Genomic DNA, 20,835 nt, shown 5'->3' on the forward strand with positions numbered 1-20,835 from the left:
CTGGGTACCCAGAGGTTTCTGGGTCAGCCTAAAGTGGGAACATTTGCCTGTCTAAATTGCAATTGTTGCTCCGCTATCATTAAAGGAGAAACCTTGCGACATCCATCAAACGGCACTCCTGTTAAGCTAAATCACTTTGCTACATGTGATACAAGCTATGTGATCTATATGCTAAAATGTCCCTGTGGGCTTGCATACATTGGTCAAACCATAAGAGCAGTTAAGACAAGCATAAAGGAACATAAAGGGAATATAAGGAATTTTAAAAAAGGAGCAGCCACCGACACAACAGTATCTAGACACTTTAATACTGCCAACCATAATCAGTCCCAGCTAAGATGGGCTATACTTGAAGTTGTTAACCCAATGCAAAGAGGAGGCAATCAGAGGAAAAAATTGTCACAGAGGGAGGCATACTGGATTAAAAAACTGGATACTCTCTATCCAAAAGGCATGAATGATAGCTGGAGTGTCAAATGTTTCTTATAACTACATTGTAACATCCCTTATTTCTATTTTGTGTATACGATGACTGATAACTTTTTAACTTTTTTACAGCCCATTGAGACGTCCTTTTTGATACATTTGTAATGTATTCTCCCTTAAAACTTATATTCTATTTTTTCCTTGCAGATAACAGAATTACTGAGCCCAAGATAGTTACATTATATGTACAACTAGTGGTAAGAATATTGGGTAATCCTTCTATGTAAAATAGACATGTGATCTTGTTGTATTAGTGGTAGGCCTAGAAATGGGCAGTTCCTTTTGTGTTCATTAGTATATCAGCACTTTAGTGAAACACTGTGTAGATACAACCTTTGTGCAATACTTATATAAATTTCGTAATCTTGGAATGAAGTCAAAAGACCATTTGGACTATTTTTGTACTATTTTTATATTTTATCGATTTTATGAGCACGTATTGTGATGACATAAGCACTGTATCACGGTTGAACTATAACAAAGGTATTTTATATATTTTTATTAACATAAATTATGACGACATGAATACCATGCCACTTTTGATTGACATATCATGTTTTATGATCTCACTTCCTGTTTTACACCTTAAAAAGTCTGTTCACATAATGATTTGTACACTTGATAAAGGGCTTTAGGCCCGAAACATGTTGTGTGCAATAAAGAGCACTTAGCAGCAAGTTCTGCCTCTTCGTTTGCTTTCTCTCAGCTCTCTGTTTGATTTGCAAATACCAAATATATATAGTTTTATGGAGATTTCTCACTTGTATAGCTCAAAATCTACAAGCAGTACACAACCAAATTTCCAAAGCAACGCTCCCCAAACGGCATACTTTTGATTTCAAGGCCAAACATTCCGCTAACAGTAAGTTTACCCTAGAAAACTACCCATTACTAGAAAGAACAGATTCTGGTGAATCAAAAATGGGTAGAAATATCTTTGTACTCCAAACTACCAAGTTGCAATTGTTTCCTAAAGTTATAATGTTTTATAGAAATTGGTGAATTTTTTGAAAAATGACCTCAAAGCTTCCACTCTACAGCAACATATCTTCCACACATCATTAGGTATCAATGTAAAACACCCCAAATATAAAATCCTGGGTCCACTGAACAGTTTGATGCCCAATATGAATAGATGTACCCAAGCACGTGGCATAGGGGTCCCCAAAAGGAAGACCCCCCGTTTGTTCTGTCATTTCAGATACTGCAAAATCAACATATTTACATAGTTTTGGGGGGCGGCAAAGGTAGAAAAAAGTACGTTCACCCCAGAAAACCATATATTTTCGGAAAGTACACATAGCCACGAATCCAAATTGGGTATGCATGACTTTGTACTCCAAAGTACCAAGCCGCAAATCATTCCTAAATTTGGTGATTTTGGTGACATTTCCAAAAATCACTTAAAAATGTCTACCCTGCAGCATCGTATTTCCCACATACTTTTAGGTATCAAGAGAAATCACCCCAAATATGAAAGCCTTGGGTCCTCTGAACAGTTTGATGCCCAATATATATAGGTGTACCCAAGCACATGGCATATAGGGGCCCCAAAAGGAAGACCCCCCTATGGTCTGTCATTTCCGGTACTGCAAAATCAACACATTTACATCGTTTTGAGGGGGGCAAAGGTAGAAAAAAGTACGTTCACCCCAGAAAACCATATATTTTCGGAAAGTACACATTGCCACGAATCTAAATTGGGTATGCACGTCTTTGTACTCCAAAGTACCAAGCCGCAAATCATTCCTAAATCTGGTGATTTTGGTGACATTTCCAAAAATCACTTAAAAATGTCTACCCTGCAGCATCGTATTTCCCACATACTTTTAGGTATCAAGATAAATGCACGTGGCATATAGGGGCCCCAAAAGGAAGACCCCCATATGGTCTGTTATTTCAGGTACTGCAAAATCAACACATTTACATCGTTTTGGGGGGCGGCAAAGATAGAAAAAGTACGTTCACCCCAGAAAACCATATATTTTTTGGAAAGTACGCATTCCCCTGAATCCAAATTGGGTATGCATGTCTTTCTATGCCAAAGTACCAAGCCGCAAACTATTCCTAAATTTGGTGATTTTGGTGACATTTCCAAAAATCACCTCAAAATATCTACCCTGCAGCATCGTATTACCCACATACTTTTAGGTATCAAGAAAAATCACCCCAAATATGAAAGCCTAGGGTCCTCTGAACAGTTTGATGCCCAATACGTATAGGTGTACCCAAGCACGTGGCATACAGGGGCCCCAAAAGGAAGACCCGCATATAGTCTGTCATTTCAGGTATTGCAAAATCAACACATTTACATCGTTTTGGGGGGGGCAAAAGTAGAAAACAGTAAGTTCACCCCAGAAAACCATATATTTTCGGAAAGTACACATTCCCACGAATCCAAATTGGGTATGCATGTCTTTCTACACCAAAGTACCAAGCCGCAAACCATTCCTAAATTTGGTGATTGTGGTGACATTTCCAAAAATCACCTCAAAATATCTACCCTGCAGCATCGTATTACCCACATACTTTCAGGTATCAAGAGAAATCACCCCAAATATGAAAGCCTAGGGTCCTCTGAACAGTTTGATGCCCAATATGTATAGGTGTACCCAAGCACGTGGCATACAGGGGCCCTAAAAGGAAGACCCCCATATAGACTGTCATTTCAGGTACTGCAAAATCAACACATTTACATCGTTTTGGGGGGGGCAAAAGTAGAAAACAGTAAGTTCACCCCAGAAAACCATATATTTTCGGAAAGTACACATTCCAACGAATCCAAATTGGGTATGCATGTCTTTCTACGCCAAAGTACCAAGCCGCAAATCATTCCTAAATTTGGTGATTTTGGTGACATTTCCAAAAATCACCTCAAAATATCTACCCTGCAGCATCGTATTACCCACATACTTTTAGGTATCAAGAGAAATAACCCCAAATATGAAAGCCTAGGGTCCTCTGAACAGTTTGATGCCCAATATGTATAAGTGTACCCAAGCACGTGGCATACAGGGGCCCCAAAAGGAAGACCCCCATATAGTCTGTCATTTCAGGTACTGCAAAATCAACACATTTACATCGTTTTGGGGGGGGGGGCAAAAGTAGAAAACAGTAAGTTCACCCCAGAAAACCATATATTTTCGGAAAGTACACATTCCAACGAATCCAAATTGGGTATGCATGTCTTTCTACGCCAAAGTACCAAGCCGCAAATCATTCCTAAATTTTGGTGATTTTGGTGACATTTCCAAAAATCACCTCAAAATATCTACCCTGCAGCATCGTATTAGCCACATACTTTTAGGTATCAAGAGAAATCACCCCAAATATGAAAGCCTAGGGTCCTCTGAACAGTTTGATGCCCAATATGTATAGGTGTACCCAAGCACGTGGCATACAGGGGCCCCAAAAGGAAGACCCCCATATATTCTGTCATTTCAGGTACTGCAAAATCAACACATTTACATCGTTTTGGGGGGGGGGGGCAAAAGTAGAAAACAGTAAGTTCACCCCAGAAAACCATATATTTTCGGAAAGAACACATTCCCACGAATCCAAATTGGGTATGCATGTCTTTCTACACCAAAGTACCAAGCCGCAAACCATTTCTAAATTTGGTGATTTTGGTGACATTTCCAAAAATCACCTCAAAATATCTACCCTGCAGCATCGTATTAGCCACATACTTTTAGGTATCAAGAGAAATCACCCCAAATATGAAAGCCTAGGGTCCTCTGAACAGTTTGATGCCCAATATGTATAGGTGTACCCAAGCACGTGGCATATAGGGGCCCTAAAATGAAGACCCCCCCCCTTGTCTGTTCTGTCATTTCAGGTACTGCAAAATCAACACATTTACATCGTTTTGGGGGGGCAAAGGTAGAAAAAAGTAAGTTCACCCCAGAAAACCATATATTTTTGGAAAGTACACATTCCCACGAATCTAAATTGGGTATGCATGTCTTTCTACTACAAAGTACCAAGCCGCAAACTATTCCTAAATTTGGTGATTTTGGGGACATTTCCAAAAATGACTTCAAAATTTCTACCCTGCAGCATCGTATTACCCACATACTTTTAGGTATCAAGACAAATCACCCCAAATATGAAAGCCTGGGGTCCTCTGAACAGTTTGATGCCCAATATGTATAGGTGTACCCAAGCACGTGGCGTATAGGGGCCCCAAAATGAAGACCCCCATATGGTCTGTCATTTCAGGTACTGCAAAATCAACACATTTACATTGTTTTTGGGGGGGCAAAGGTAGAAAAAAGTAAGTTCACCCCAGAAAACCATATATTTTCGGAAAGTACACATTCCCACGAATCTAAATTGGGTATGCATGTCTTTGTACTACAAAGTACCAAGCCGCAAATCATTCCTAAATTTGGTGATTTTGGGGACATTTCCAAAAATGACTTCAAAATTTCTACCCTGCAGCATCGTATTACCCACATACTTTTAGGTATCAAGAGAAATCACCCCAAATATGAAAGCCTAGGGTCCTCTGAACAGTTTGATGCCCAATATGTATAGGTGTACCCAAGCACGTGGCATATAGGGGCCCCAAAAGGAAGACCCCCATATGGTCTGTCATTTCAGGTACTGCAAAATCAACACATATACATAGTTTTGGGGGGAGCAAAGGTAGAAAAAAGTACATTCACCCCAGAAAACCATATATTTTCGGAAAGTACACATTCCCGCGAATCCAAATTGGGTATGCATGTCCTTGTACTCCAAAGTACCAAGCCGCAAGCCTTTCCTAAATTTGGCGATAAAAGCAACAGTTCTTACATTTTTGAAAATTGCCTAAAAATATTGCAATTGGCCGCATTTATCTCCCCCAATTTCTTACATACAATTCTAAAACACCATAAATACTGATGCCAAGGGTCAACTGAACCGTTTGATGCCCAATATGCATTGATATACCAAGGCAGCTGGCATGTGCGGACCCCAAATGAAAATAGTGCATATGATTTTTCTCCGCTGCCGATTCGCCTTCTGTGAACATAGACCCCTGACTTCATATTATGTGCCTCAAGACCCTCCTTACAGCAAAGACCCCCCCAAAACCATATATTTTTGGAAAGCACACATTCTGACGAATCCAAAAAGAGATAAAGACGTCTTTCTACACCAAACTGCAAAGCTTTTCTAAACGCAGAGGTTTTTACATTTCTGAAAATCGCCTAAAATTGTTGCAGTTTGCCGCATTTATCGCACACAATGTTTTACGTATAAAGAGAAATCACCCTAAATATGGACGTCAGAGGTCTACTAAATAGTTTGATGCCCAATATGCATAGATTTACCAAAGTATGTGGCGTGGACGGACCCCAAATGAAAAATATGCCTATGAATTTTCACGCTAGCCAACTAAGCTGCAGAAAAGAGAGCCCCAACTGTGCGTTATGTGCCATAAGACCCCAAAACTGTAAAAAGACCCCCAAAAACCCATATATTTTTGGAAAGCATATATTCTGGCGAATCAAACTAAGTAAACTAAATCTTTCTATACCAAAGCACCAAACAGCAAAACTATACTAAAGATACATAAGGAACAATAATGCATGGATAAAATTGCAATAAAACCACAAAAATAGCGTAAATCAATGAAATAACAAAATAATTGATCCGACAGCGTAATTAGTGGCCGAAATCGATTATCCAATAGTCACGCTGTCAAAATAACATGCTTTTAGGCAAAACAAACAGTACAATGAATAAGTAAAAAAAAAAAAAACACCTGTTTGTGAGTTTTTGTGTATACATATTTGTGCACTAATAAAAGTTGTCTGAGTGTGCAAATACATGTAATTGAGTGTAAATAAGTGTACAAAATCGACCAAGTGTACTAAAATAAAAAAATAAAAAATACAAATTTTTACTAAAATGTTTATGTAAGTGTATAAATGTACTGTAGGTATGTGTAAGTGCAGGTAAGTGTGTAAAAAAACGTGCACTTACCATTTTTGTAGCAGGAGGATCGCTGGAACCGAAGGAGGACTCCTGGCAGCGTGTCTGCAGAGTTACTGCGCAGCAGGAAGTGAGTGGGCGGGTGGTGCGACGAGGAGGAGGTAAGCCAGCAGCAGCAGCGCTTACATTGCGCTTCTGCTACTTTGAAGTCGGATCTGCGACAATCGCGTCGCAGATCCGACTTGACAGCCCCCCAGCCATGTTGCCCAGGGGGCAGTCTACCCTCCTGACTCTCTGCAGAGGCGGCAAAAGCCACCGATGCAGAGAGAAGGGCTCAGCTGCAATAGAACATACGAGGTACGTTCTTGGCAGCCTGAGCCCTGAACCGCCAGCACGTACGCCGTACGTGCTTGGCGGTTAAAGGGTTAACCATGCCTATATATTTAGGGCCAAAGCTGAATTTCTAAAGCACCTGCCAGAGGTATGCCCATTCCACCGTGTCGAATGCCTTGGCAATGTCCAAGGCAACTATTGTCCTTTGGCTTTGGTTGTCATGGGGAAGGCAGAGATTAGCATAGAGTCTGCGAATGTTTAGGGCCATGGACTTACCCAGCATGAAGCCGGTTTGGTCTTCATGGACCAGATGGTGAACAACCTTATTCAGTCTTATAACTAAAGCCTTCCCTAAAAGTTAAACATCAGTTGTAAGCAAGGAGATTGGGCTATATGCATCACAGTATTTAGGATCTTTACCTGGCTTGTTAAGCAGTACAATAGTACTGCATCCTTAAAGGTCTCACATAGTTTAGGGGCAATTTCTTTTTTAAATGTTTAGAGATCTCAATTGGGAGGCTGTCTGGGCCTGGCACCTTGGCATTAGGAAAGGTGTCAATACCTTCAGTTAGTTCTTGCACCAAAATGTCAGTATCAAGTGTATTAGCCTGTTCCACTGTTAAAATGGAATACACTTCAACCTCACCAGAGGAGGCTGATGTTCTTGAGTGGTATAGATGGCTGTTAAATTCCTGCAATGTCTCTAGTATTTCTTTTGGTTGGCTATGTAGCACCCGGGGGGGGGGCTGTTTCCACTTTGGCCATGTACGCCAATAGCTTTCCGGCCCTTCCACCATGTTCAAAATAGTTGCCTTTGGAAAAAAGTATTTTTTTCTTAATTTTGTTATACATGTGTGCAACATATATTTGCTCTGCCTGAAGCAGCGCTGTTAAAATATGTGGTGTGTGGCGTATTTGCATTTGTGAGCAGAGAGTATCAACCTGCTGGCTCAATTGCATTTCAAGTCAGTGTGAGGCTTTTTTGACTGCCATAATTTCAATATGGAGGGTGGATCTAATGTTGGCCTTGAAGGCCTCCCAAATTACCGGTATAGTGACTGGAGCGTGGTCTAAGGAGAAGAATTCTTTAATGGAATTGGCTATGGTTTTATCATTAATGATTATGTTAAGCCAAACCGTGTTGAAGGACCACTGCCTATTGTCTTGACTGACAGAGCTAATGTACAAGGTTATCTTAAAGGGATCCTGTAATCGGAAAACATGTTTTTTTCAAAACGCATCAGTTAATAGCGCTACTCCAGCAGAATTCTGCACTAAAATCCATTTATCAAAAGAGCAAACAGATTTTATTATATTCAATTTTGAAATCTGACATTGGGGCTAGACATTTTGTCAATTTCCCAGCTGCCCCTGGTCATGTGACTTGTTCCTGCACTTTAGGAGAGAAATGCTTTCTGGCAGGCTGCTGTTTTTCCTTCTCAGTGTAATTGAAGGAGTCTCAGTGGGACATGGGTTTTTACTATTGAGTGTTGTTCTTAGATCTACCAGGCAGCTGTTATCTTGTGTTAGGGAACTGCTATCTGGTTACCTTCCCATTGTTCTTTTGTTTGGCTGCTGGGGGGGGGAAGGGAGGGGGGTGATATCACTCCAACCAGGGCCGGAACTAGGGGTAGGCAGAGTAGGCACGTGCCTAGGGTGCAAAGCTGGGGGGGCGCCAGGCACGTACCTGCTCTGTCGCCCACCCCATTGTCCGGCCCTTTCTCTCCCCGACTGCCGTGGATATTTTTTCTTAATTGCACTTTTGCCATAGCGCAACTTCACGCATGCGCGCTATAACGCCATAACACGCATGCGCACCAAAGCACGCACTCAGCCGCGTCATGGCCAGGCAGGTTGCCTAGGGCGCCTGGCTGGCGCCCTAGGCCCTGGGTTGGCCCGGCTCTGACTCCAACTTGCAGTACAGCAGTAAAGAGTGATTGAAGCTTATCAGAGCACAAGTCACATGACTTGGGGAAGCTGGGAAATTGACAATATGTCTAGCCCCATGTCAGATTTCAAAATTGAATATAAAAAAATCTGTTTGCTCTTTCGAGAAATGAATTTCAGTGCAGAATTCTGCTGGAGCAGCACTATTAACTGATTCATTTTGAAAAAAAAATTTTCCCATGACAGTATCCCTTTAAAGAGATACGGATACCAGAAAATAAACTTTCTAATATCTGCCATAACTTTATCTTTGAATGCTGTTTATAATTTTGCGATAAAAGTATTTGCCTGAAGCTTTTAAATAACCTTTCTTACCCCCTTTTTTCCCTATGAGGGGAATCTGATTCTAAGGCCAAACCTACCACACATTTGACCTGCCTGACTAAGACTGATCTAGACTTGAGCCTTAATGCTCTGTTTGAGAAGCTGACGGCTACTTTCCAGTTGGAATTAAAGGGGTGGTTCACCTTTAAGGTAACTTTTATTATGTTATTGAATGATCAATTCTAAGCAACTTTTCATTATTTATTTTTTATAGTTTTATAGTTATTTTTCTTTTTCTTCTGGTTCTTTGCAGCTTTTCAATGGGTATCGCTGTCCCCTTTTAAAAAAACAAATTCTCTGTAAGGCTACAAATGTATTGTTATTGTTACTTTTTATTGCTGATCCTTCTATTCATTCCCTCTCCTATTCATATTCCAGTCTCTTATTCAAATCAATGCATTGTTGCTAGGGTAATTTGGGCCCTAGTTACCAGATTAAAATGCATAGTGAAAAGCCCCTTTAAAAACAGCAATGACAGACATCACTAAAGAAATCACAGCACTCGACACCCGGACAGACACATTAGAAACCAAACAGACGATATGCTTAACGCCCAGCAAAAGTCAAATTGACTCACTGCAAAGGTCAGTCAGCGTCACCAAAGATTTAGAAAATCGCTCTCACCAGAACAATATTCGCATACGAAATGTCCCAGATACAGACTTAACAAAACTGCTGGAAATACTGTTCTCAAAATTGTTGCCGGAATATAAACCAGATCTGCTTCTAATAGACAGGGTGCACCGCTTATTGCGTTTCAAGCCACGTGCAGGAGAACCCCCACGCGATATTATCGCCAGGTAGAGATGTCGCGAACTGTTCGCCGGCGAACTTGTTCGCGCGAACATCGGGTGTTCGCGCTCGCCGGAAGTTCGCGAACGTCGCGCGACGTTCGCCATTTTGGGTTCGCCATTGTTGGCGCTTTTTTTTGCCCTCTCACCCCAGACCAGCAGGTACATGGCAGCCAATCAGGAAGCTCTCCCCTGGACCACTCCCCTTCCCTATAAAAACCGAAGCCCTGCAGCGTTTTTTCACTCTGCCTGTGTGTGCTGAAGAGATAGTGTAGGGAGAGAGCTGCTGCCTGTTAGTGATTTCAGGGACAGTTGAAAGTTTGCTGGCTAGTAATCGTTTTGATACTGCTCTGTTATTGGAGGGACAGAAGTCTGCAGGGGTTTGAGGGACATTTAAGCTTAGGTAGCTTTGCTGGCTAGTAATCTACCTTCTACTGCAGTGCTCTGTATGTAGCTGCAGTGGGCAGCTGTCCTGCTTCTGATCTCATCTGCTGACTGCTGCAATAACAGTAGTCCTTGTAAGGACTGCTTTTATTTATTTTTTGTTGTTTTACTACTACTACTACTACTACTACTATAAGAGCCCAGTGCTATTAGTCTAGCAGTGTTGGGGAGTGGGACTGGTGTGCTAATCTGCTGCTCCTAGTAGTTCAGCAGCACCAACTTTAATTTTTTTTTTTAATATTCATTTTTTTTTATTTTACTTTTTTTTATTTTACTACCGCTGTAGTAGTGTATAAGTTGACCTTTTAGGCATTATTTGCCCTGTAGGCATTATTTGCACACTGTTTTCTTCAACCCGCCATCTAGCTGTGTGACCTTGTTCACATTCTGTCTAAATATCCATAATATTACCGTCTCCAGAAAAAACACCGGAGTGACTTTTTCAAGCAGCCATAATATATTTTACGTAATCCGTATCCACCGCTGTAGTAGTGTATACGTTGACCTTGTAGGCATTGTTTGCCCAGTTTTTTTGGCCGCAGCCACTGAAGCACAGAGGCCAGAAAAAATATGCCATATAAATGCTGAAAATAGTCATTTTTTGCCATACGTTGACTCAACGTATATGGCAAAAAATGACTATTTTCAGCATTTATATGGCATATTTTTTCTGGCAACTGTGCTTCAGTGGCTGCGTCCAAAAAAACTGGGCAAACAATGCCTACAAGGTCAACGTATGGCAGTTGTTTAAAGAGAACAGTAGATTACTAGCCAGCAAAGCTACCTAAGCTAAAATGTCCCTCAAATCCCTGCAGACTTCTGTCCCTCCAATACAGAGCAGTATCAAGCAGATTACTAGCCAGCAAACTTACTATCATCTGTCCCTGAAATCACTAACAGCTCTCCCCCTACACTATCTCTTCCAAGCACACACAGGCAGATTTTTCAGATACATTTTTGCCCTTGATCCCCCTCTGGCATGCCACTGTCCAGGTCGTTGCACCCTTTAAACAACTTTAAAATCATTTTTCTGGCCAGAAATGTCTTTTCTAGATGTTAAAGTTCGCCTTCCCATTGAAGTCTATGGGGTTCGCGAACCGTTCGCGAACCGCTCGCGTTTTTGCGCAAGTTCGCGAATATGTTCGCGAACTTTTTTTCCGACGTTCGCTACATCCCTATCGCCAGGCTACATTATTAAGAAGCTAAAGAAGATCTCCTGTGTTCCTCTAGAGACCATGAGGAAATTAAGGTTGATGGAGAAGCAATACAGTTGTTCCCAGACCTTGCTACTACCACTCTATTAAAACGCAGAACATTACGCCCAATTACAACTTCAACAAGCTGGCCTTAAATACAGATGGGGATTCCCATTTAAACTTCAACTAAAGACTCTTGAAGACTACCCTGGATTATCAAGGCTGTCTAGAGACTCATATCTAAGATTTAATATTATACCATTGGAATCAGGTGGATGTGGAAATATCACACAAGTGAGGCACTTCCACACAGTGTGAGCTCTACCTGGACCTCACTACTACAGTAGGTCCAGCTTACAACAGAAACACCACAACTGTTTTTGAGACCTTCCTGAGCCTGTTGGTGCTCAGGTATAATTCTACTGTTTATACAAAAGTTTACTAAGTTCTTTTTTATTGTTGGTTATTTTTTCTATTGCTTTTATGTTGAGCTTACAACCTAGGCTATGGTGGTTAGCATATTGGATAATGTGTATAGCATATGAAGTGAAAACTGATATGTATAATGTTGATAGCAATAATGTAAAAATCCTTTAGATTTGTGAGATTGGGGAGGAGATGTATGCAGATATGACGTTGAATATAGTATCACACAATGTGAAGGGACCGAATGTAAGGGCCCGAAGGCACAGTATGAAGTAACGGATCAAGGAGGAAGCAAATACACAAATACAGTTTGTGGTACAATAGGATTAGGCAAAAGAGTGGTCAAAGTCCAGGCAAAAGGGGTCAGTCCAGGCAGCAAGGTTCAATATTCAGAAAACAGGACGAGGTCGATAAACAGAAATTCAATAGCAGAAAGTCAAGCACACCCAGGAACACGATAACGTAGGACAACATATTACCTAGAACTACATGCAGATATAGTGGCAATACAAGAAACTCATTGGCCCTCCTCCATATTTGCATAGATCTTACTCTCAGATTTTCGCATCACTATATTCAGAAATATAGCTTTTCGTTCTCATGTCCATTTTGCCCAGCAGAAAATGATTACGGACCCAGAGAGTCACTATATTATCTTGATAGGGTTATTACAAGGTTATCCCTATATACTAATTAATATTTATGCCCCTTCCATAAACCCAACTAAATTTTTCTCAGAACTATTTGCTTTGATAAACCAACATTCCCAAGGGAACATAATATTGATGAGAGACTTTAATTTAGTTATTAACTGTATTATAGACCGAAAAGATTCTCCAAATGCCACAGCAAATGTGGCTCCTAAAATGGTTAAACGACTTTTCACCAAATCTCACTTAAAAGATGCTTGGTGCTATCAACACCCAGCTGAATTGGAATACACTTGTAATTCCATACCTCATAATTCATATTCTAGAATAGATCTTTTGATGGCCCCTTAGCATATTCTCCCAGTGGCTACTAGAACACAAATTATCCCTATTTCTTGGTCAGATCACGCAGCAATAAGTTTCACCCCTACCTTGTATACTACTACTCGCCAAATGAGGCGTCTGAATGACTCAATTTTGGGAGACCATACAACCTCTTCTAGTATAGCAGATGCCCTAGAGAAATATTGGGTTCATAACTTGGATGCAGATCTCCCAATGTCCACAATATGGGCTGCACATAAGGTTACTCTTCAGGGTGAAATTATAAAATTAGCAACACATAAGAAAAAATAGTTTCTAGAAAATGTAAAAAAATTAGAGCGGGATATTGGTGAACTGGAAAGATAACATATACGTACGCCCACCCCTCACTCTTTAGAAAACAGACACAAACTGCAGAGTTTATTACAACATAAAGCAGACAGAGCATATAACTGGAACAAACATAAATTATTTAAATTTAAAGATAAACCAGATCGATAGCCAAGACCATGGCTATCGTCTTATTCCTTACATAAAATCAAAGGAGGGTAATACAATAGTTAACCCAGTAGATATGGTAAAGGAATTTTAATCCTTTTATACTGCTTTGTATACACCACCCACAACCCCTCCTGCTCATATAAGGGACAGACTACTCAAATATGGCAAAAGCTAATTTAAATACCCCAATAACCATTATGGAAGTAACACAAGCGATTAAACATCTGAAAAATAACACAGCACCTGGGCCAGATGGCTTTCCACCTAGTTACTATAAAAAATATAGCGATATAATATCCTCACATCATGTTTAATAATATGCTATAGGGCCAATCCCTACCACAAGAAATGCTCACAGCAAACTTGTCCGTAATCCCCAAACCTCATAAAGACCTACTGTATATCAGTTCTAAATGTTGACCTCAAATTATTCTCTAAGATTATGGCCACCAGACTATTTAACCCAATTTATTCAACCGGACCAATGTGGCTTTATCCAAGGTACACAAACTATAGACTGCACTCGCAGACTAATCAGCATAAATGCAGATGCAAATCTTTCTAGGTCACCATTGCTTACTCTTATGTTGGACATACAGAAAGCATTCGATACAGTAGTATGGCAGTATCTGTTTGCAGTGCTACATAGATACAATATCACAGGATGCGCTTAGAGTCTCGTATAATAAAACCACTGCACACATATGATTGATGGGAATGTACTCTTAGGGAATCAAAATAGCTAGGGGGACTCGCATCCTGGTGTTCTGAAAGGTAATTTGCACCTTGTTCCTCGCCATCCTGAGCAGGGCATCCCTATCCTTGGCATTCAGCAGCCTCATGATTAGCATCTTTGGTGGTGCGCCTGGAACAGGAGTGTGCTTTGGGATCCGGTGTGCCCTTTCCACATTAAAGGTGGTAGAGAGTAGGGTTGTATCAAAGGTGTCGCTTATCCAGTGTAATGGAAACTATGACACTCACCCAAGATGGCGTCCAAGATGGCGACCTTCTGCTCCACCGCATGGCTTCTGCTGGGCGCTGTCCTGTGACATCGGCATCTTCTCGATCTGGGATTGGTTGCCGGCGACGGAACGGACGCCGGCGTCAGAATTGGGCGCCGGCGTCAGGGCGTCAGCGTGGGGACGCTGGCGTCTGCTTCTGACGCCAGCGCGTCAACATTTCGGCGCCAAGCCATGGACTATTTAAACCCCATTGCCCTTTCCTTCCTTGCCCAATTATAGGTTCCATTGACTTGTGTTCCTGGGTGTGACTTCTTATTCTGATTTTCTGTGTACCGATCTTTGCCTGTTTCCTTGTCTCCGTTGTTTGCCGCCTGAACTGACCTTTTGCCTGTACCCTGACGATTCTTCTGGATAAACCCTTTTGTACTTCGAACCTGGTTTTGTCTCCTCTTTGGTCCGCACTATTACTGCTGCGCCTTCGGGCCCATTACAGTATAATTGGGCCATGGACCCTTCGTAGGAGGCCCAAGCACCTCTTGATGTCGGAGGGGCCAATTGTGGATTGGCTTCTCGGATGAAAACATATGAAGCTCAGCAATCCCATTTTGGCCAGGCCCTTGAGGCGATTCTGGAGAAGTTGACTGCTCTGTCTCCTGCGGCTCCTGCGGTAGTGCCTGCTCCGGCCATTCCTATTCCGCTCCAGGTTTCTGAACCGCGTCTCCCTGCTCCACCTCTTTTCAGCGGTGATCCGGAAGCGTGCAGGGGCTTTATCAACCAGTGCGAGATTCAGTTCGCCCTGCTGCCAGGTCAGTTCGTTTCTGAACGTGCCAAAGTGGGTTATATAATCACTCGTCTACAGGGAAAGGCTTTGGAGTGGGCATCGCCCTTTTGGGAAAAGGAGGATCCACTGATTGACAACGTCAGGGCATTTGTCCAAGAACTCCGTACGGTGTTTGATGCTCCAGGTCGTGCCACTGCATCCTCCGCTAGGCTTTTCCAACTGCAGCAAGGCGTCCGCTCGGTCTCCGAGTATGCCATAGAATTTCGCACTCTGGTGGCGGAGACTTCTTGGAACAACGATGGTTACCATGCAGCCTTTTACAATGGATTAGCTATGCGGATAAAGAACGACCTGGTGTCCCGAGAAATTCCCTCCAGATGGGAGGACCTGGTCGCCCTGGCCGTGAAGGTGGATACCCGCCAGAGGGAATGCCAGGTCGAACTAGATCGAGAACGCTCCAAGAGGAATTCCCGATTTCAGCCTATACTGGCCCCCCGTTTCCAGAGACCCTTGCTCTACGATCCTGCTTACATCTCGCCCTCTCCAACTCCTGCGGCTTCTGCTTCTTCCTCTTCTTTACCAGCAGAGGAACCGATGCAGATCGGACGGGCCCGTCTTTCCGAACAGGAGAAGAATCGGAGAAGGGCGGCAGGGTTATGTCTCTACTGCGGGGGCAAAGCTCACTTTGCTCATGAATGCCCAGTGAAGCCGGGAAACGCCAAAGCCTAGGTAAGTTTGGGGAGACTTACCTGGGTGGGATTTGTCGTTCTCCCCATTCTTCTGCTCAATGTTTCCTCCTCCCAGTGCAGATCCAGTTTGGTTCCAAAAAGATTTCTTCTCAGGCCTTCCTTGATTCTGGCGCTGCTGGAAATTTCATGGACCGAGTGTTCGCTGAAAACCATTCCATTCCTCTCCAGTCCTTGGCGAATCCGCTTCGAGTCCTGGCGATTGATGATCGTCCCTTGTCTTCTGCTATCATCTCGCAGTCTACTCAAGAACTCTCTTTCAAGGTGGGCACTATGCATTTGGAAAGACTGTCCTTTCTTCTTATCGATTGCCCCTCCACTCCAGTTGTTCTAGGTCTACCATGGTTGTGTCTCCATAATCCTGTTATCGATTGGGCCTCTACACAAGTTTCCAGGTGGAGCCCATTTTGTTTACAGAACTGTTTACCCGCTGTTCCTGTCGTTAAAATTTCTTCTGTGTCTTCAAACCCTTCTCTTCCCTCTGCCTATCAAGCATTTGCCGATGTCTTCAATAAAAGTTCTGCCGAGAATCTTCCACCTCATCGTCCATACGACTGCCCTATAGAACTTTTATCCAGTTCCATGCCTCCTCGTGGCCGCACCTACCCACTTTCTCCCTCGGAGACTTCTGCTATGAAGTCTTATATCCAGGAGAATCTTCAGAGAGGATTTATTCGTCCTTCCATCTCCCCTGCAGGAGCGGGGTTCTTCTTTGTTGAAAAGAAAGATGGTAGTTTGCGGCCCTGCATTGACTACAGAGGACTTAACAAAATCACCATTAAAAACAGGTACCCTCTTCCTCTCATTTCTGAACTGTTCGATCAACTCAGGGGTGCCAGCCTTTTTACTAAGTTGGATCTTCGTGGGGCCTATAACCTCATTCGGATTCGTGAGGGGGACGAGTGGAAGACCGCCTTCAATACTCGTGATGGTCATTATAAGTACCTGGTCATGCCTTTTGGTCTCTGTAATGCCCCTGCGGTCTTCCAGGAATTCGTTAATGACATTTTTCGAGATTTATTGGGGCAGTGTGTGGTCGTCTATTTGGATGATATTCTTATTTTTTCTAAGGACCTCCAGGAACATCGCAACCAAGTACGTGAAGTACTATCCAGACTGAGGAAAAATCATCTTTACGCCAAGTTGGAAAAGTGCATCTTCGAAGTCTCTTCTATTCCTTTTCTTGGTTATATTATTTCTTCTCTTGGCTTCAAAATGGATCCGGCCAAGGTCTCCGCAATCCTGGACTGGCCTCTTCCTACCAGCGTTAAAGCTGTTCAAAGGTTTGTTGGCTTCGCAAATTACTATAGACAGTTCATTAAAAACTTTTCTTCCAGACTTTCTCCAATTCTTGCTTTGATCCGTGGTGGAAACAAACCTCAACACTGGCCCCCTCTAGCTTTGGAAGCCTTCAAGTCTCTCAAGGAAGCATTTTCCTCCGCTCCAATCCTTAGACACCCCGAGCCTCTTCAACCCTTCTTCATCGAAGTTGACGCCTCGGACATCGGTGCTGGAGCTGTGTTATCTCAGAGATCTTCTTCTGATGGTAAACTTCATCCATGTGCTTTTCTTTCCAAAAAATTTTCTTCCCCAGAACAGAACTACGACGTTGGCAACCGGGAGCTACTTGCTGTTAAGCTGGCCTTAGAAGAATGGAGACACTTATTAGAAGGTTCCGCTGTTCCGGTAACGATCTTTACTGATCACAAGAATCTCGAATTTATTCAGTCCCTCAAACGCCTCAATCCCCGGCAAGCCAGGTGGGCACTTTTCTTTTCTCGTTTTAATTTTGTCATTACTTTTCGCCCTGGGTCCAGAAACAGGAAGGCCGATGCACTATCCAGAAGCTTTATTCCTGAGGATTCTTGCTCCGAGGACCCTGAACCTGTTATTCCTTCTTCCAAGATTATCGCAGCCTTGTTTCCTGCCTGTGCTCCTCAGATACTCTCCGCTCAAGCTTCTGCCCCTGAAGAGACTCCCCTGGGTCTAGCTTTTGTTCCTCCTGAATTTCGTCTTGCCATTTTGTCTCATTCTCACAATTCTAAACAGGCCGGTCATCCTGGGATTAAAAAAACTACTGAACTTTTGTCTCGTCTGGTTTGGTGGCCATCTTTAAGGAAGGATGTTAAAGACTTTGTTTCCTCTTGTTCCACCTGTGCCGTTTCTAAGTCTGGACATTCTCCCCCAAAGGGTTTTTTGTTGCCTTTACCCATCCCTTCTAGACCTTGGACTCATCTTGCCATGGATTTTATTGTCGATCTTCCAAGTTCTTCCGGCCACACTGTCATCTGGGTGGTGATCGACAGATTTAGTAAGATGGCTCATTTCACTCCTCTCCGCAAACTGCCATCTGCTCCGGAACTTTCTGAACTCTTCATCAAACATATTTTTCGTCTCCATGGCTTTCCTGCTGAAATCGTGTCTGATCGTGGTCCTCAGTTTGTGTCTAAGTTTTGGAGGTCACTGTGCAAAGCCTTGAATATTTCTCTTCAATTTTCTTCCGCTTACCATCCTCAGTCCAACGGGGCCGCCGAATGTGTCAATCAAGCATTAGAGCAGTTCCTGCGTTGTCATGTGTCCTTGTGTCAGGATGACTGGTCGGACCTTCTTCCATGGGCAGAATTTGCCCACAACAATTCCCTTCATTCTTCTTCCCAGAAGTCTCCATTTTTCTGTGTTTATGGTTTAAACCCTTTGGCATTTCCTCAGGACCTCCTACTTACCAACGTGCCTGCCGCCAATGATCAAGCAGCCCATATGATGGCCATCTGGCACGCTACGGCCGCTAATTTGGAAAAAAGTGCTTCTTCCCAGAAGAAATTTGCAGACAAAAAGAGGATTGCTTCGCCAACTTACTCTCTTGGTGATAAGGTTTGGTTGTCCACTCGAAATATTCGTCTCAAGATTCCCTCTCCTAAACTTGGTCCCAAGTTCATCGGTCCCTTTCCCATCATCGAGGTCATCAATCCTGTGGCTGTCCGTCTTCTTCTTCCGCCTGAGATGAGGATCCCTAATGTGTTTCATGTGTCTCTCCTTAAACCCGCAGTCTCTTCTCCCTCTTCTTCTTCCACAGCTCCTGTTGTCGTCAATGATCTTTCGGAGTTTGAAGTTAGCAGAATCTTGGACTCTCGCTTTTCCAGGGGTGCTCTCCAATATCTCATTGAGTGGAAGGGTTTCGGTCCTGAGGAATGCTCCTGGGTGAGGAAGTCTGACGTTCATGCTCCCATCCTTGTCCGCAGGTTCCACAAACAGTTTCCTTCTCGTCCTGGTCCCGGTGGTCCTGAGGCCCCCCCTAGGGAAGGGGGTACTGTAATGGAAACTATGACACTCACCCAAGATGGCGTCCAAGATGGCGACCTTCTGCTCCACCGCATGGCTCCTGCTGGGCGCTGTCCTGTGACATCGGCATCTTCTCGATCTGGGATTGGTCGCCGGCGACGGAACGGACGCCGGCGTCAGAATCGGGCGCCGGCGTCAGGGCGTCAGCGTGGGGACGCTGGCGTCTGACGCCAGCGCGTCAACATTTCGGCGCCAAGCCATGGACTATTTAAACCCCATTGCCCTTTCCTTCCTTGCCCAATTATAGGTTCCATTGACTTGTGTTCCTGGGTGTGACTTCTTATTCTGATTTTCTGTGTACCGATCTTTGCCTGTTTCCTTGTCTCCGTTGTTTGCCACCTGAACTGACCTTTTGCCTGTACCCTGACGATTCTTCTGGATAAACCCTTTTGTACTTCGAACCTGGTTTTGTCTCCTCTTTGGTCCGCACTATTACTGCTGCGCCTTCGGGCCCATTAAATCCAGGATTCCAAAAACGGTTCTGAGCCTTCCACCCACTCAGGATAATTCTTATTAAGGGCTTCACTGGGCTTTCTCTGCTTTGCACCACCTTCCAAACACCCACTGATGTTATCTTCATATGCGTCTGAATAAAGCCGAAAATTTATGTTATCAGTGCTAGACTCCTGAGTAATCCTTGATCAGCGCTCCACAGCGTTTTGGAAGATTGGTACATTAACCGGTAAGGAGTGACCGATGTATCGCAAGAGCTTCGATCAAGCAGGAGGACACACAACTCCGGGTGAGCTCTGCCATTACCGCATCGGCAATTGATGTTCATCTGTTTTGGCTTGACATGCAGATAGTGCCTGTTGGAGATCACTGATCTGTTGAGGTATGGGGGTACAGGTGTTTTCCAGTGTATTAATGCTATGCCCCGCTTCAACTGTTCATTCCCAGAGTATTTGGATGTCCTATTTCAGTATAGAAAATTCTCCCTTAAGCTCTTCCATGTTGGTGGTTATCAGTGTTGTGTAGGATTCCCTAGTTTCCTCAATCTCTGCAAGTAGATCAGCCAATGTAGGTTCGGGTGGCACTGCCGAGCTTTCAGGGGGAGAACATTTGGGTGTATTTTGATACCCTGCAAGTCTTTGGGAAAGTGTCTGTAAAATCTGTATGTTTTTACAGATTTTACAGACACTTTCCCAAAAACTTGCAGTGTATCAAAATTAACACAATACTTTTTTTTAAAAGTGAGTGTTCAATTCTCTGTCAGTCAGGAAAATTATAAAAGAAGTGCAAAGCAATAGATGGTGGTTTGATGATGGTCTGATACCTGCTGGGTTTGCTTTTGAATGCTTCAAATGCTCTGTATATATACTATATACAGAAACATTTAAAGAAGGATAAAAGCCTAAATCACTGGGGGCACCCTTCAGTGATTTTAATTATTTACCCGATACCCTGGCCACTACCAGAGAAGTAAGCATCAAGTATTATTTTTTTCATCAAATGATCCAGATCTAATTATTTTTGTAATTCATTTTCAAGATTATATTTCCTAAACTATAGTGAACATTTATTTTTTCTCACTCACTATATATTCATTATATACTGAAATGGCATTTGCCAAGGGTGTCAGGTAAGTGATTACAATCACTGGGGGGTGCCTAACATTTAAGCATCATTAATTATATAATTGAATATCAAAATTACTTAC

At 42.9% G+C, this 20,835-nt stretch overlaps 1 protein-coding gene across 7 annotated transcripts in view; it reads right to left on the reverse strand.

Moving 5' to 3' along the window:
- mapk10.S (mitogen-activated protein kinase 10 S homeolog) overlaps positions 1–20,835 on the reverse strand; it is a 228,294-nt gene that overhangs the window by 121,437 nt on the left and 86,022 nt on the right. The window lies entirely within an intron of this gene.

This window comes from Xenopus laevis, chromosome 1S (assembly GCF_017654675.1).
Source record: "Xenopus laevis strain J_2021 chromosome 1S, Xenopus_laevis_v10.1, whole genome shotgun sequence".
In the NCBI taxonomy this organism is placed as follows: domain Eukaryota; kingdom Metazoa; phylum Chordata; class Amphibia; order Anura; family Pipidae; genus Xenopus; species Xenopus laevis.